Here is a 12,346-nt window from a genome sequence, read left to right on the forward strand (position 1 = left end):
CGTCGTCTAACCCTTCTTAAGCTATCATCTGTACCCAAGGAGAATCGAGATTCATCAGAGAAGACGATCTGATGTCATTCCACATTCCAATGTTGACGTTCTCTGCACCACTGTAATCATTGCCGGCAATGCTCAACCGTCAGAGGTTACATAAAATGGGGTAGATAATGCTGCAGTCCAAAATAACTTATCCAGCCAAAGATCGAGTTGTCGCAAATCGGTCTCTAATGGTCATAAGTCTTAGACGTCGATCTTGAACTTCATTTGTGTTCCTTCGATGTCCGGTGCCAACTCTTCTTCGATTTTGGGCATTATCAAACCACGCTTGACATCATCTCATAACAGTAGATAGGTAGTTGGATTTCTGTTCGTACGGTTAGCGATTTCTCAAAATGACAACCCCGCCTCCCGTAGACCAATTCGACTTAAATTCACTCATTTGGTGATGAATTGCGCGTACACGTGCTCTAGGCATTTTAACAACAACTGAACATCGAGTTTGGATCTCCTCGAACAGCTGGTTTGTTGTAAATTTTAAAAAACTTGCAAAAAACGACTACAATATTTAACTAAAATAATTGTTAAAAATGAAAAACCTTCCCTATTTTTTTCTTTGAATTTAAATCATTTCATTTCAAACAGCTCCTTCTGGGTGTTGCAGATTCTTTATCAGTTAGAATATTACGCAATTAGAGCCGTTGCTAGTGAATACCTTACTAACAGTGGCGTACCCAAGGGGATATATCCCCCCCAGAAGGATCATAGTCATTATAACTCACAACGCTCAAATATTTAATTGTGTAAAATTTGATCAACGAATTCATCAACAGCGGTTATATCAAAGGGCTTGATCTGATCTGATCTGACTATCGTCGTTATAATCATTATTCAAATTTACCTACGGGCTATAAATGTCAAATTAATGACAATCGGCTAAAATTTGATAAGATCTTGAAATGAAAGCTCCGAAATACTGGAATTGAAAATCAATCTCGACATAGGACATAGGATATGATTAATCAATTGGTTTTTCTTTATCCGCCCCCCAAGGCTTATGTCTGGGTACGACACTGCTTACTAAGATCAATAAAGACTATCATTGATAGATAATCGAACATTTCCTCGCAGACAGGATGTGAATTGAAAAACAGACATTTAACAGAATTAATATGAGAAATTCACTTTGTTCTCATGAATAGAGACGCAATAAAAACAATAGGGGATAATAAATTTAGGCTAATCAGTTCGGTAAGAAAATCTTGCTGAGGCAACTGAAAAACTAAGTTTTCGAAGTAATACCTAGGTAAGTAAAGATTTCGAAAAATTGCGTGAACGTAAATATTATAGTCGACGAATTATTGAGCTGTCATCATTGGTTGATTTTGGCGAATCAGAAATAACACAAAAGATAAACAGCTGTATAGCTTATGGACTCAGATTCAGAGTGCTACATTTTTTTTTCAGGCGCAATATTCCTACTTAAAGCAAAAACAATTTTTTGAGTATACTAGGTCAAGTCAATTAGACAAGAAAAATTACTTTCAGAATGATTCCCTTCAATTGACGGGATATGATTACAAAGTGTTTGGGATAATTGATAATACCAATATCAATCCTGAGCCTACTCCAGTCCTGGACATGTCTTCCCCAACTCCTTTTCTCATTTCCTATTCAGTATAGCCGAACTGCTTGAACTGCTGACATTCCATTATTTCACTTTGACGAATTGGTTTGCTTGAACTCGTTTTGCATTTTTAGGAAACATGTTCCGAAACCAATTTAAAATTACGACGATGTAACGTCAACTTGACGTACACGGCAATTTCGAAACGCTAAATTCTTTATTTGTTTTTCATTGCAAAGTGTTTTGTAACTGTTCTTCTCAATTTGGGCTTGATGTTTTCTGCAGTGCGATTCCTTTTTTAATCGGGGATGATTAACGACACTAATGCTCCAACTGACGTAACAAGGTTCTTTCTCGATTTAGTTGCACACCTCAGATCTCATTATCCGGTTATTTTGAATTTGTTGAGATTGGAATTTTTATTGGACCTGTTTTTCCATTATTCTCTTATGTGTATAAGTAGAATGCCTACTGGATTCTTTAATCTCCAACTCTGGAGGAATTCGTTGATCAAATATTATTGTTCAAATGGCTATAGAAATCTCAAAAATTTAAATAGGTCAAAAATATGCTCAACTATTACTCTGTATATTCAGACACGTTCGATTTGTCGAATGTCTATTGTTTATTATTTTTTCGCATGACTCTTCCAGGATTAGTCCACTGCCAAAGTATCACTCTGTATATAGAAAAAAGGTAGGAAATTGATAAATGTTGGTATCAGTTCAGAATTCTCCATATCAATATGATGAGTATAATATACATTGTAATACAGGATACTGAATGATATCTTTTCACTAAAGGAATATTGTCGTCCTCAATTGCATTACAATGTATTAGAATTGAGGAAGACTTTATTCCGAAAAAAAAATTTCAATTTATCAGATGGATTCAGGAATATCTTGTTCTTCAAAAATAATATCCCGTTGGATTAAAAGATATTTTGAAATATCCTTTGTCTTTAAAATTTGATACAAAAAAAACAAATCACTGACAGAGTTCTGTAGCTTTTGAGCGATCGTCATTCATGCGCCAAATCGACGATTAGATTGCTTTTCTCTTGAATTGTTTCCGATAATATGCTTGAATTTTTTTTATGATTGCGGTCAACACAATATAATGCCTAACGTTGTTTTATATGCTGCCTGGTAAAATCTCAACTCGGTCAAATATTACCAGTACCAAATTAATAATAATAATGATATTCATCCAGAATAAACTCAAAAAAAAATTTGAGAAATAAATTAGTGAATATATAATTTTTTTCACTATTCTGATTCAGTTTTCTTTGATTCTGATGACGCTATCAACACGAAATTTTGCATAAAGCTTCAAATGATGAGTCTATAAAAAAATTACAGACGCATTTATTTCGCGAAATATCTACGTTGGCGAAGTAAATTAGTAGATATATAATTTTTTTTCGCTATTCTGATTGAGTTTTCTTCGATTCTGATGATGCTATCCACACTAAATTTTACACAAAGCTCTAAATGATCAGTCTTTAAAAAAATTACAGAGGCATTTGTTTCGTGAAATACCTACGTTTGCGAAATAAATTAATAGATATATAATTTTTTCGCTATTCTGATTAAGTTTTCTCTGATTCTGATAACTCTATCAAAAGAAATTTTGCCCAAAGCTTCAAATGATAGGTCTATATACAGGGTGTCCCACCATTGACGCAACGTTCTATTACGGTTGTAATCGCTGAAATTTTCGAATTTTTTTTCGACACAATATTATTATGCTGTTAGACATTCACAAATTGTGTGTATCAAAAACGTGTAAACGATCAAACATATAAACTGTGTCCGTAAAGTATGGAACAAATTCATTTTTTGCTAAACAGACCATTTCAAGAAATATTGTTACATTTTCAGATTAATGAAAATGAACTGTTCCAAACATGTTTGGTACTTGTGATTTAGCAGACAGAATATGAAAGAAATTATTTCTTATTTTTATACATTTTTATTAATCTAAAAATGTAACAAACTACAGGGTGTTACATTCAAACCAATTTCCGCTAGACAATAAGTATTTTTGATAATATTGTTTATTTAACTAATCAAGAATGTTGGGCGTTACTTTATGAGCACACACAAAACTATTGTATTTTGTCCACTTTATACCAATTGGAATCAACATGTGATACATTTTGGAATCAGCTCAGCTAAAGTAATCGGAAAATTGAGACAAAAGAGAAGTGTTCCATTTAAAAAAATGACGGTGACGCCATTACTCTAAACTTATTCACCCTGTATATTATATTATTTTAAAATAAATTAGAATCAAAAATTAACGTGTATTTCTTAAAATGGTCTGTTTAGCTAAAAATGAATGTGTTCCATACTTAACGAACACAGTGTATGTTTTCTTATGGGACAGTCTGTTTTTTATTGAATATTCAGATTCCATGGAATGAATTAACCCAAGTTTGTGCCAAGTTTCTAGTGATGAAAATTTACCGTTTTTGAGATATTTTGATTTTTCATAAATCGGATGGTCTTTGCAAAAACGTAATAACTTCGAAATGAATGCAGTTATTTGAATGAGATTTTGACCATCGTCAATTTATCATCAGTAAGTCGAACTTTGTCGTTTGAGAGCCTTCTATTCTCAAGAAACAGAGAATATGGATATTGTGACGAAATAGAGCGATCTGTTCAGGGAACGAGCGCTCAAAAAGCCGAATTATGCTGTTAGAAATGAATATTTTCAACAACAATCCACAATTTTAGAAACCAATCGATATATTGAAGATTTTACAGTTCAAAGTAAATATCAAACTCCATGTTTCGTCAAAGTACATGGCCTACACGATTTCCGAAACTTTCTTACACGACCATCTAATTCTAAAACCTTGTACTGCATTATCTCTGGAATAGAGGAAACAGATCGCTGATCACGGTCTACAGAATTTCACTCTTTACTTTATTAACAAGACTCAAACAAGGCATGTTACCTGACATGCATAAATTACATTTAAATTAATAGCAGATCCTAATCTATGTACCGACAAGAATGTTCACATTTTGGATCGCCATCACGTCGAACCAACAGAAATAGCAATTAGATGAGGGGTTTTCATGTCAAGTCATCCATCCTCTGTTATAATTACGTTTTCGTAATACGAAGAAGCTACGGAGCAGTCAGGGAATTATCTGTAATTGTTTGTCATTTTTCAACATCGATAACCAAATGAATCGAGCTCTGGCCAGCTCTGTGGTTCATGTCAATCGCACCTGATGAATCAGATCGATTCAGCTTGATTACATCGTCTTCGGTGATATTGGTATGGTGTAATGATTTATGGCAAGATGATATTGTTGATGGTACGATAATTATAATGAAACTGAACTGAATCCGAGGTACGGTTATGTGAGAGAACTGAGAGGATTTCCGTTCGATTTTTATTTGAAAAGAACTTGTGTAGTTGGAGCTTTATGTTTTCTAGTTTTTCTACTGGAATAGTCATACAACAAGAAATTTCGTATTTCTACTTTTTATGATTTTTTATGTTTTTTTTTTACTTTGTGAAATTTCCTTAGAAATGAAAGGAATTGAAAAATTCTCTCTAATTGTTACTATCATTTTATTGTCGATCACTCATTGCCCAAACATTTGGCAATTTTCGAATTTAAAGCCGGAAATGTACCCAAAACAATAAGAAGAATATTGAAAAAAGATCGCCCAAAACTCCTGTGACCTCAAAACTGATGGATTTGAGATTTGAAAAGAAAATTTGAGAGGAATATAAAAAAAAATGAATGAAGCACTGAGGTGTAGTCAGGAGTATTTCTCCGCCCATTCATTCATGCGCCAGCACTCTTATACAGTTCTATGGTTTTTAAGGCTACAATTGGCGTGTGAATGATTGGGCACTCAAAAACTTCTGCTTTCACTCCAGTGCTTTATTTTTTCATATAGTGCATATAACAGGCCAAAGTCCCCGGTCTACCATACACAATTTTTTGGCAAAATTCGATTTTATTATTCAACATAGTTGCCTTCGTGGGCGATACAGCGATTATAGCGATCTTCCAACTTTTCGATACCATTTTTGTGGTACGATTTGTCTTTCGCTTCAATATAGGCCTCAGTTTCGGCGATTACTTCTTCATTCATTTCTTTCCAGCGAGCATTACTTTGAGGTCTGAGAACAGGAAAAAGTCGCTGGGGCCAGATCTGGTGAATACAGTGGATGCAATTCGAAGCCCAATTTATGCATTTTTGCCATTGTTTTCATTGATTTGTGACACGGCGCATTGTCTTGATGAAACAGCGTCTCTTTTTCGTAAAGGGTGCCGTTTTTTAACGATTGTATCCTTTAAACGGTCCATTAACGCTATATTATAATCGCCGTTGATGGTCTAGTCCTTTCGGAGGTAATCAATGAATATTATACCTTGCGCATCCCAGAATAATGATGCCATAACCTGGCCAGCTGACTGTTGTGTTTTTCCTCGCTTTGGATTCGGTTCATCGTGTGCAGTCCACTCAGCTGACTGTCGATTGGACTCCGGAGTGAAATGATGGAGCAATGTTTCATCCATTGTCATTGTCATTACGGTCGTTCAAAATTATTTTGTGAACTTTTTTGATTTTTTCGCCAATGACAGCCTCTTTTGGTCGTCCACTGCGTTCGCCGTATTCGGTGCTCATTTCACCACGTTCAAACTAAGCATACCAATCAATGATGGTTGATTTTCCTGGTGCAGACACCAGAAACTCTTCATCAAGCCAAGAGTTTGCTTCAAATGTATTTTTTCCCAAAAAGAGCAATTTTTATCTTCACACGAAATTCTTTTTTTTCATCTTTTTTCAAATAACAAAAGTAGTTACACTCACAACGCCATATCTCACAAACTAATGGTCGGACTGCTGTCAAATTTTGACACGTATCGTTTGAAGGTTGGTACTAACTAACAATCATATGGATTATACTAGCATCGCCATCTGTGCATCAGACTGGGTACTTTTCAATTGGCCCAATACAATAAAGAATCCAGTTTCATCTATTCTATTCTATTAGGTTTACTTTTGCAAATAAACGGTGTGTTTTGATTTCGACTGTAAATTGTTCCAGATTTTTGTTATTTATTAGTTTTGGGTTTCTAATGTTTTTATCATGTTCATTTTTGTCTCCCATCTGAATCCCCGAAACTGAATATACCTAGAATGAATTTTGATTTCTCCCAAGACAAAATTGAAATTTTCAAGTCATTGCATCATTGCCTGATGAATAAACTATTTCATTTGTTTTACTATTGTATGTTTGACTACGAGAGCAAAAGTTGAAATTAGGTTAGCGTTGTTCGACATTAGTTTTAAAGTACATGATTAACCCCCAAACAGATAGATTATAAAAAAATTGAGCATAATATTTCATTTTCTGTTATGTAAGAACTAGATAAATCAGTTGCGGATTCAAATTAATTCAAAACGGTGCAATATGGAACAAAAATATTATACACACTAGTCATTTTTATGTCTGAGCTTAACTGTTGATCCACCATTTCAATGGATATTTTGAAATGATAAATATTTGACTGCACAGTACTGCAGGTGTCCAAATATCCAAAAATTGTACCTCCATACTCCGGTCCTGGAATTACCGGACGAACGTATGAGTTCATTAGTTATGCAAATAAAATACACTTTTGAGTAATGATTTACTATAGCACACTCAGATGCTACCTGGATAAGCTGGCATTTTCAGATAGGCATAACTGATATCTCAACCAGATACTCCAAAACTTCTGTAATCATCATTCGTACCTATATATACCCACCTTATAAACAAACATATATGTCTTGGGCAGAATTTGAATTTATTGACTAGATAATCTTAACGGAAACTTTTTTCGCTAGCAGTTTTTTGTCTTCAAATTCATCTGAACTTACTGGCAACATCAGGAGGGGGAGTTGAGCCAGGTTAATCAAGATTCCATCAGTATCTACTGCTGGAGCTTTTCGAGGAATGAATAAATGAAATATTACCTAAATTAATATCTACTTAGAACTAAGGTCAGACACGTGAATGAAGTTTAGAACTTCATGGAGATTCGACGTATTATTTCCTTCAATTGATCTTCTTCAGTTTCAAGCTGTTTTGGTATTTACCTATTGAGACCCAGATACTACAAAGATCTTGCAGTGCCAAAGTTTCGAAAAAACATTTTGGAATGATTTGAATGAATGAAGTATTTCTTTTGCATATTTATACCAAAGAATGCTTCTAGGTTAATGAAGGAGATTGTGCTCCTTTTCTGTCAAGTGTGTGGACCTCTTCATTTCTTTTTATTCCGAGTGATCTTATATATACCTATATACAGCTTTGTGGTCTCCAAGGGATTTCACGTTAATGCTATATCACTTTCATTCATTGAAAAAGAAATACTAATCGATTTCCGCGTCATTACAAATTGTATTTAGTCATGAAGCAGAATATCCAAATTAGACCAGATTTCAAATAATTCACAAATAATATTTTATATGCTAAGTGAAAAAATTTCAGAAAATATTCATATTTTGTATGTTTTAAAATATTCAGTTTAGATAGTTATCTGAATTTCAATATGGTGATTTTGTGGGGACAAAATTAAGACACATCAATGAATGAATTGCATGCATTTACTTGTTAAAACATTGTGATAGTAGCCGTTCTTTGGTCAAAATAGATTCATTTAGCTTCCCAACACCTCTTTCCAATGATCCAATCCCTTAGGTGGCACTGCCCAGAATGATTTGTCCTCCTGAAATGAAATTATAAATCAGCTGAATGAAAACCAATGTTGGAAGAATGCAGAAGGTGCGAAGAAAAATATTATTTTTTATATATAAATGGCCATATCGAACAAATAGATATTTATCTATCTCATGAATATTCGAAATGATACAGATCGGTTAGATATTGGACTACATCACTGAAAGCTCTTGAAAAATAATTAAAATAAACGAATTTATTGACAACTCAAGAAATAAAATGCGCCACTTCAGGGACTCCCACACACAGTGGAAAACAACAAAAACAAATGCAATCACAGAATATCAAGACGTTTTTCTGAGCACCTTGTATAGTCTTCGAAAAAAATATCTTTCTGAAGAGATTCTTTTTCTACTGATAAACCAACACATCTTTCTTAGTTTAGTTTATTTAACAATACAGCATCGACAACTAGGGTCATTAGCTGAAAAGGTGCAAACAGGTCTTTCTTGTTCCAGATCTATAAAGCCCATTTATCTATGACATCTATGTAGCCCATAATCAATAATGGTGGGACCGATTTCTGCGAGCCAATAATATTTCTATGTGCCAGACCCAATGATCCTAAATGGCAAAGCTTATTAGTTATAGGTATATCCAACAAAATAGCTATATCATAAAAAAGTATACCAACGAACACAACCGATATATTTATAATGAAAAAGATTTTTTGTCACCCATCTGGAGTGGAGTTGGAGTGAAAAAGAACGCACCCTATGCCAAAAATGATATTTCTATAATATAATTCAATAAAACCGTTATTTCTTCTGATTCTCAGTTTACCATGTCTTTTTTTTTCGGTAGTGAGGATCTCATAACTATATTTGCCACAGATATTAAAAATTCCACTTCTAAAATGAATGAACTGGTCTCCCTTTTAAACACTATCTACAAGAAACATTAAATAATTTATTCTTTGGAAATTTTATTGTCTCAATAATAAAATCTCAAATTGATTATGAAAAAAGTACTTTTGGAGAACTGTAGGCTACATAATCTATGTATAATTTTATATATTAGGAATTGAAGTAGAATAACAATTCACTGCGTATAAATCTGTAAAACTTTAGATGTGCATGACTATCTATCCTTTGAATAATTTACCTATTAAAAAAAAACTGTTGGCGTATACCATCAATGTCTGCCAAAAAAGGCAAGTCAAATTACGTACGAACGCCACTGGTGGAAATTTAAAAAAAGTGATAGATTAAAAAAATGCCTCTTAATTCATAGTACATGTCTGACAAATTTCATTAAAATATCTGAAGTGGTATTGTAGATATTGATAATAAATTATTTATTTCTGAAAATTTTACGACCCTGTATCTCAAAAGTTAAGACGTTTAGGACATATTTTCATATAAAATTTTTGTCTTGAAATGGGCCCAAATCAAAATCAATTAGGAAACATCCTTCATAAGAATATTAATTGACAATAGCAATTACCCAAATGGTAAAGATCCAGAAGAATAATTAATTGAAATCGAATACTCACTGCTGGTGCAGCATTGACCATTCCAAATAAAGCCAGCAACGCCATTGCTGCAGTAAAGGCAATTTTAGAAATATCCATATCGTTCAATCTTCAAACAACCTTAACGATTCTACTGATTTTTTAATTCCATCGATCTTTTATAGTTAGTCCTTTTAAAACATTTTCCTCGATATTCTAACCTAGGGTTTTCCTCTATGGAAAAAATTATAGCAGGCAAATATTTTTTTCCGATATAACTTATTCTTAGAACATTTCTGGTGGCTAAAGATAAGTGATATTATTATGGATATCATTCGTGAAAACCACTTTACGAATATCCCTGCCAGAAATGTGATTATATTTCTCTTTACACACTATACATTTCAAAATACTAACATAAATTCTGAAGTGAATTAAATTTTTCCATATTTTTCTTCTGTTCAAAATTGACTCATTCCATATTTTACATGAGGGTATTGAATTGAATGGATTCCCAGAAATATGCCTTTATACATAAATACCTAATTCACAATATTTTTCCTCGATATGTTTATATTTTTACTCGATTCATTTCAATATGAAGAGGTATTTTTCGAATATATACCATGCAAAATTCTTTAATAAAGAAGCAGAATTTGTACTAGCTAGATACCAACATCATATTTGGTACTTCTATGATCGATCCCTATTCTTTGAAGAAACAATCAGTTAGTTTTCAAGCCGAGTAAATAAAAAAAAACCAAATCATAAAATTAGGAACTTCTAAATAGTACTCCATTTTTTCCTCAAAATGATTTACTTCTAATATTTCGAAGTTTTAGGTGGCTTGTGAATAGAATTAAGAAGTGACAAAGTGTATCCTTCCAATCAAATTTCCATTGATACTTCAATAAAAATATTGTTAGAAAAGCTAGACTTTTCGAAGGTCTAGCTACTAGATACTACTCATTTAAGTGCTCTTTCATGGAGATTTCGAGGTCGAAAGAGACTGCAAATTCTGCACGGTGGTGTTTTATTATACACAAATTCATAACTCTGAAACTATTGAAACTAGATTTCTGGGTTAAAGAATATCGTATTCACATTTACATTTATTCAACCATTTATATCAAATGACAACTTTCTAATTTCATGATATAAATTTCTCAAAACGACCCTAATACGATGGAGAGACTCCTGGGTATCTACGTCCAGAGAAGATTGCAGCTGGACTACCAGCCTCAGGCATCAATTATGATGGAGATGAACAAAAAGAAATAAGGAAGTGTTAACAAATCCCTTCTCAACTCCTCTGAACGATATATTAAATGAACTATGTAAATTCTGTTAAGTCAAAAAGAAATTATCTACACAAAAAAAAATGAAATGGTTCATTGCTAAAACACAGATCAATAATTTAAATGATTAGTAATCTTACCAGGACGAATGGGATGATACTTCTGAAAATAAATGGAGAATTAATTGGATTCTGGTGAGAAAGGAATAACTTCCGATTTCAATAAATAGATGACTTTCATCAGGAAACAATGTTTATTTTCAGAGCACAATCATTAAAGTTCTCATTTTCGTGATCTGTGATGTCAAATGACTATGTAACTACGATTATTATAGAAATGAATCGAAAATAGATTAATCAAACATTATAGTCTTAACGAAGATTGCTGAATTATCGGAGTACTTATCATTTTATGTTTAAAACACAGGGAAACAAAAAAAAATTTTTTGTGCCTGGGATTTCAGAGCTAACTATATTTGGGATACTAAATCTCTATCTACATGCAATCCGTTTTTCTCTATCAGTTCTACTTTTTTAGATACATCAACTTGAACTGAACTACTGGCTTCTAGGTGGAACAACAAAAATTTTTTGGAACAAGGAACCAAAATTACCTTTTACCATACAAGAGGAAAAGATCTTCTACCATTCTTTTCTCAAGAAGACAATTTTGTATTTTTTCACGAATTTAGGGGACTCGTGAAAGAAATGGGTCTTTCTGAATAGATCCCAGATGATTGGCGCCTATTTACTGACAGTTCAAAGTGAAGTTTAAAATCTGTCCTTCTACAACATGTGAATAAATATGGTTCAATATCACTAGCTCATTCAACGAAACTGAAAGAAAAATATAATACCATGGTCTTGCAGAAGATAAAGTATAAACTTTAATGGATGATTTCTGTAGACTTAAAAATGGTAAACTTTCTTCTTGGGCAGCAAAATATCCGTGTTTCTTGTGCTTCTGGGATAGTAGGGACAAAACACACTACTGGGTTAGAAAAGATTGGCCTCAGAGAGAAAACAAGGACGTTGGGGAACAAATGTCATTAACGACGTTTGGTTGAAAGAAAAAAAAAGTTCGACTTAATGAAGCATTTTGTGAAAGCTCTTGACAAGAATAGGTCATGTTTTGCATATATAGGGGTGAAAATGCATCAGTTGAGCACAGAAAAACTCAAAGCAGGGATATTTGACGGT

At 33.2% G+C, this 12,346-nt stretch overlaps 1 long non-coding RNA gene across 1 annotated transcript; it reads right to left on the reverse strand.

Annotated features, from left to right (window-relative positions):
• Nucleotides 1-8,245: 8,245 nt before the first annotated feature.
• LOC123676249 lies at nucleotides 8,246-10,043 on the reverse strand. Its single transcript, XR_006746887.1, has 2 exons — nucleotides 9,892-10,043; nucleotides 8,246-8,385 (listed from the first exon to the last, which is right to left on the reverse strand). It is a non-coding gene; the product is annotated as an uncharacterized LOC123676249 (long non-coding RNA).
• Between the last annotated feature and the right edge of the window lie 2,303 nt (nucleotides 10,044-12,346).

This window comes from Harmonia axyridis, chromosome 3, assembly GCF_914767665.1.
Source record: "Harmonia axyridis chromosome 3, icHarAxyr1.1, whole genome shotgun sequence".
Lineage (NCBI taxonomy): Eukaryota > Metazoa > Arthropoda > Insecta > Coleoptera > Coccinellidae > Harmonia > Harmonia axyridis.